Source organism: Podarcis erhardii (genome assembly GCF_964252035.2).
Source record: "Podarcis erhardii genome assembly, chromosome: 8".
NCBI classification, from domain to species: Eukaryota; Metazoa; Chordata; class Lepidosauria; order Squamata; family Lacertidae; genus Podarcis; species Podarcis erhardii.
Window position 1 is genome coordinate 55,123,904 of NC_138499.1, and position 7,120 is coordinate 55,131,023.

A 7,120-nucleotide genomic window follows, 5' to 3' on the forward strand; every position below is an offset into this window, starting at 1 on the left:
ACAAGACATTCTAAAATACTAAAACTAACAAGAAAGTTCATGGCCTTCAAATCATAATAAGTAAACGACTGCCTCACAAAGTATGGCCTCTAGCATAATTATACAAGGGAACATATGATTAGTAAAGGTAAAGGGACCCCTGACCATTAGGTCCAATTGTGGCCGACTCTGGGGTTGTGGCGCTCATCTCACTTTATTGGCCGAGGGAGCCAGCGTACAGTCATGTGGCCAGCATGACTAAGCTGCTTCTAGCAAACCAGAGCAGTGCACGGAAACACTGTTTACCTTCCCGCTGGAGCGGTACCTATTTATCTACTTGCACTTAACGTGCTTTCAAACTGCTAGGTGGGCAGGAGCAGGGACTGAGCAACGGGAGCTCGCCCCGTCACGGGGATTCGAACCGCTGACCTTCTGATCAGCAAGTCCTAGGCTCTGTGGTTTAACCCACAGCGCCACCCGCGTCCCCAAATATGATTAGAGTCCAAATAATAGTAATTGTTTCATTTTTAATACAACAGAACACTACAGCTCAGCAATGCTAAATGTACATGTTCACATACATTGTTAAAAAATAAAAAAGAAGTTTTGAAATTAGCTGTTTGGCTACCAAGTACTATATATTTTGGGTTGAGCATCTGCAAAACAGATGGCCCAAAGTAACACTTGTAATTTTTTTCCCAACTGGAGACATCCAGGTGGCACATTATTTGTGGATAATTTGCAATCATCATTTCCAAAAGATTATATATTCAGCGGAGGAATGTGTTTGTTTATTATTGAATCCTCTAAACTGGCATCATGAATTAATGATTTATTACATTGCATTACTTTGTTTATAATGCACTGTTACATTACAGTATGTCAAGTTAGCTAATGACTTGTCACATTATAAGATATCACCAGGCTAGTCTACATCAGTTTAAAGACCAAAATGCACATTGCCCTCTCCAGACAGAGATATTCCACCCTGAATGAGGGAACATTCAAGCAGATTGTATTTTTTTCCAGCAAGATGGTATTCTCAAAAGCATCTTTGGAAGGCTTTCTTCTTTCGCTAATTATAAGACTTCTTGATTATGAAGATAACATTATGCTTAAAAAGAAGACGACACACTTCCATGCACTTAAAAGCTAGATGTTTGGGTTTGTTTTAACTAGGTGCCAGGAAGAAGAGTCCTAACATGACTTTATGGCTGACCCATAAGAGCAAAAGGGTCAGAGACCAAGTAAAAGCAGACATTTCCTCTCCAACAGTGCCCATTCTTCCCTTAACCCCAATGCTCAACGGCGTCGACCACACCATGCTGCGGTGTTATGACATCATACCACAGGGCGGCACACGAGCTCCAGCAGCACGGCAGTGACTGGACCCCTCCCACCCAAATTCTGTGCTCTCTCTTTCCCCCAACTCTACACTCTCTCTTTCCCTCCCACCCAAACTTTGCACACTCTCTTCCCCCCAACTCCACACTCTCTCTTCCACCCCCACCTGAACTCTGTGCTCTTTCCATGGGGCATGGTGCCCCTGTGCCTACCCCTGCATTTGTGGGTGCCAAGCCCCTACATGGGAATTTTTGTGGGTGCTCGGGCACCCAGGGCCCTGGGAGATGGTGCCTATGTCAGTGCTTGAGCCCACTCTCCCCCTTTTCCATGTCATCACTCACTCACTCTCTGCCTGTCTTCCTCCTTCATATCTGCATTATTGTGGCTTAGCCCTGCATCCAGAACTCCTAGAGTGGAACATCAAGCAGAATATAACTAGTAGAAAATATTTTGAAGTGCTTTCATTGGATCAAAGGAGGAGGAGGAGACATTTTAGATACATTTTATGACAGCTACACTGGCTGCTGGTCCATTTCCAGGCACCATTCAAAGTGCTGCTATTGGCCTATAAATAAAACCCTAAATGGATACCTTCAGAGATTGTCCACTCTCATATCAACCTGCTTATATATTAAGATATTTTCCAGGCACCTCAACTTTGGGAATTTCTCTCAAGAGAGATTCACCTAGTACAAAGTTTGCCTTCTTTTCATTGACTAATAAAACACATTTTTATTTCCCCAGCCTTTTATATCTTAATTCAGATTTTATCCAGTTAAGGTATGTCATTGTTTCTTTTGCTACACTTATTAATTTTAACTTACTATTGTTTCATATTTTTATCCTTGGTTTTGTATTGAAGCACATAGTATGAAATATCATAAGAAATAAATAGATGTTTACTTGCACATTTATGCTTCGGCTTAAAATGCATTCCATGATTTTATTTTGAGGGTTTGTTTATTTTTACCACTGGAATTAGAATGCTTTATGGCATTATCCTCTTCCTGACAATCTGAATTCTTCACATACTCAGCATTCCTGAAAACATTGACTCCAATCATTTCTCAGGCAGGGAAAATCCCAAATTAGTGTATATAAGAAACAGTCTGCACATACCTTATTCTGTATCACTATATTCAAGATACTCTGTAGTGCTGACCTGTAGACATTTTATGTCAACCTAGTTATCTTGAAGAAGAATATATTCCATTCCCAGTTCACTGAAAATCTGGTTGTCTCTCAGCATTGGCAAGTGCAGTTCTGACTTTGATTAAGTTCCAAGAATGATTGTGGGGTGCAGAATCAGACAAGCAGAGCTGAGGTAGCCCAGGGTAAATGAATGCTGGACCTCTCACAACCAGGTCACTAAATCAAAGCATATGGAGCATTTCTTAGCATGACTGAAAGCTGCTGCTGTCATAATCGTTCCATCCTATATAGGACCTTGTGGACAGATGTGCCCATCACAAATACAAAGAAACCACCACAATTGCCACTAATTGGCTTCCTTCTTAGCAGTTTTAGCCAAGAAGACTTGTGCTGGAGAGGCTTTGAGACTCAACTACCCTCTAATCCCTTGGGGTCTTGGTAAAGATCAGGGAATAGCATAGATAATTCAGCAGTGGGGGCAAAAAATGTACACTATAACTGAGTGTGCTCCCCTATAATTAAAGCTTTCATTCTCCATGGTTGTCAACCTAATGTCAAGCTAGTCTATATTTACACATAATAAAGACCAAGGCAGTAGAAGAAAGAGTAGTACCTGGCCTTTTCATATAAAGTGAAGAGAGGTTGGGTTCACACAGCCTCTCTGGTCTCTTGATGGCACGCCCCCCGCCCGCCTGCAACACATGCAGCCACCTTGCATTGAGAGCCATGCACAGCACACTCTAACTACATATGTGATCCCCCCAAACCCTATCCAGATTTGTAGAACGTTAAGTATTTATTTCTGTTTTTCATCTTAGCATTTATTTTAATTATTTTTAAATGCTTTAAATAGCGGTTATAACTGTTTTTACTGATAAATTCATTGTTTGTTTTTTTAATGCCACTTCGAGGTTTTGTTTTCTACACCATGAAGCGGTATATAAATTTTATGAAATAATTGAATAAAATTAAATCCTGGCGTCATCCATGCAGTCAAGCAAGAGGCATAATCACAATTTTCCCTGGTCTTTGACACATGAGAGATATTTGGCACATTTGGCATACGTGATAAGGAACTTTACACACATAGCAGTGTATGTAGACGGAACTCCATCAACTGATGTGTGAAAACCTACTAGTTGGTCCTGGCGTGACCCATGGTGGGTTGCAACAGGAACACCACCACCATTGGGGTTAAAAGTGGGTCCTGTGTCTAAAAAGGTTGAAGATGACCTGATGTAAGGGGATATATGATTGACCCAGGACCCCTGCCCTTTGTGTGAAGGAGTTCTATGTTCTTACATTGCTGTGTGGCTAGAGATCAAACTCATCCACTCCAAGGGCACTGAGAGTAGGGGTCATGGCCACTGGGAGCATTGGAATTCTAGAACACGTGGACCACAACCGCCGAACATATGTTTTGAACATACATGGGGTGCTCCTGAACCCTTTGTTGTCATGCAGTTAGAAGGCATCTCGGTTGCATAAATTGAACATTTCCCAAATCATATTGAGCTCTATACATTGGGGTGCAGGTCACCTCTTATTTAAAGCTGGTTAAAAAGTTAGCTGTGGTTCATTGCAATGCCCTGAGCTTTGCCTTAAGAAAGTCTCAGCTTATTTCTTAACACAATAAGGATTTTAGCTTCAACTTTAGAGCAAAATAGGTCATTCCATGCCACTCGAAAATCACCTCAAATACATTTTCGTGTATGAATGCAGAAAAGTCAGTGCCTGCTCCCTTTTTGTCATCCTATGAAATCACATAATTAAAATAAAGCAGGATCACTTTCTGAACAAAATAATTCCCTTCACAGTAGTAATATATCTCTGTGCTACTGAAGTGGTGAAATGGGGATATAATTAATCCACTGCCCCCTTATCAGGACCAATAAAAATTGAGCAATAAAATATAATCTGATTGTGCCATTAGCTCAAATGAATTTTTCATCATCAGTTCACAACTAGATCATACATTATTTTTCAACAGCTTTTTAATGAGATGAAAGATAATCAAGGTCTGCAGTAAAGTACTATAGTACTGAGTCTGAATAATCATTCCATTTTCATTGTAAAAGGAAGCTTCCATAGATAAGTTCCTTGGTCTGGATTTCTGGTCTGGATATGCCTGGATAGTTATTAACAACTACATGTGCATACATGCACACATACAAACATGCATAATTTTATTTGTATGCTGCCTTTTCCCAGTTCAAACTATGCTCAAGGTAGTTTAGAACAAGACATAATTACAACATAACAAAAGTAGTCATAAACAATAAATGCATAACCAAACGGAACAATTTCCACATAAATCACAAAGATATAAAATAAAGATACAAAAAAGCCAGCAATAATAGCAGCAATATCTCCCCACACCAACAAACCACCTTAAAGGACACCCCCCCCCAGCCTTTGTTGCAGTAGAGCAGACATTCTCAGAGTACAAATTCCTGATTGGTGGTCATGTTGGCTAAGAATGATGGCAATGGTAGCCCAAGACATCTGGAGGGTACCAGGTTGGGGAAAGCTGCATGAGGGATGGAACAGAAATTCATTTGAGTTCACACAATAATGTCACACTTCCCAAAATAATTCACAAGCTAAAATACAGCTATTCCTTGAACTGAGTACTTTTCTAAACTTTGTGGTGCCAGTTTCCAACCACTTTGAACTGATCTGGAGTTGCCTTAATCCACTTTGGACAGGATGGTCCTGATTTGGTTCAGCATTCACCCATAGCAGTTGCCCAGCTCCAATATTAAACAATCACTTTGTGTTGATGTCCCCATGCCTCAACACTATCGTTACAATATGTTGTTAGCAAGTCATGTGTTGCTTACCAAGTCACATTTATCGTTTGTTCCATAGCTTCCTCCTGGTTTCCGTTTATATATTTATATATCTCTGGGCAGGAACTTTGACCTTTTCTCCTCTTTGAAATACCAATATATCGCTGATCAATTAGATAAGCCAAGATTGCAATATTCAAACCTTTTGAATAAAGCCAAAATAATAAATGATCTGATGACAGTGTGATCTATGAATCATTGCAGATGTATTCACACTTGCTACACCTAGTATATTGTTAGTTTCTTATTATCACGTAATTGACACTAAGAAAACAGATGATCTTGATATGAATCAGCAGTGTATACATTTCGCTTCTAACAGTTGGAAGATCAGGAACAGGCCAAGTAATTCCAATGACATCAATGGAACTAATTTCAATTCCCTTTTGAATGTTTTAAATTGTAGTTTTCAACTGTCTTTTTACTGACAATTTTCTGGTTTTAATCTTTTTGTAACCCACTTTGAAGTTTTATTATAATCAGGTTTTATATTCATTTTGTAAAATAAATAAATAATTTCACATTCCAAAATTTGGTGGTGCATTTGAGGGTATCTGGAGCAGCTCAAAATCAACAACTGCTGTGGTGTGTTCCATCTGGTTCAAGTCTTTCATTGGTGGGCAAGACTAGCCCTACTCAAAGGCCTAAAACTCTGGGGTTGCGGCTTTACAGGCTGAGGGAGCCGGCGTTTGTCCGCAGACAGTTTTTCCAGGTCGTGTGGCCAGCATGACTAAGCCGCTTCTGGCGAACCAGAGCAGTGCACGGAAATGCCATTTACCTTCCCACTGGAACGGTACCTATTTATCTATTCGCACTTTGACGTGCTTTTGAACTGCTAGGTTGGCAGAAACTAGGACCGAGCAACGGGAGCTCACCCGTCGTGGGGATTCGAACTGCCGACCTGATCGGCAATCCCTAGGCTCTGTGGTTTAGACCAAAGGCCTACTGGGATGCTATTCCTGGTGTAAACTGTACAGAACAAGACAGGGATTTCCTCACCCCATGTTTGCCACCCAATAGGGTGGGGAGTGGATGATCCATGCCATGCAAGCCATTGCATTCTTCAAAGACCTGGAACCTCTGTTCCCACACCTACAATGTGCACCAAAAGTTACACCAAATCAAGGGAACTGTGGTTTCCATGACCAGCAGAAGGCATAAGGATATACATCACTTCTGTGGTTTATATGGGGTTGCCTTTGAAGACTGCTCAGAAACTGTTCAGTTAGTTCAATATGCAGCAGCTAGAATATTAAGTGTGGGGGGGGATCATATGTCTATGGCATTATATCATCTTAATTGGCTACCAGATTAGTTTCTGTACACTATTTTAATGTGTTTTTATGAGATTTTATGAGCAGCTTTCTCAAGTCTCATATGAACTTGTCCACTCACTGAGGCATCCTTCTGAAGCCATATAGCAGCCCCTTCCCCATCTGAAATTCATTGTGTAAGCATGCAACCTAGGGTCTTTTTCTTGGTAATTTTCAGAATACTGGATCCTAGATGGCATGGATACTCCCCTCCCCATTGTGGCTAGTCCTGGGCAACTTTCTGTCATGCTGAACATAAGAAATGTTTTCAAAATTTTAATTTAATTTAAAGCTTCTGCAAAAGAACATATATCTAGATTCAGTTATCAAAACATTTTTTGTGGGGTTCTGTAGAATTCACATGTAGCATATTCTGAGTAATTCATTTCAACGGTTGTTAACAATAGCTAAATGGCATGTCTAATCTACTTAAATGGGACATCTGGTGTAGCTTGATTGGAAGAATTTCCAGATGTGGAC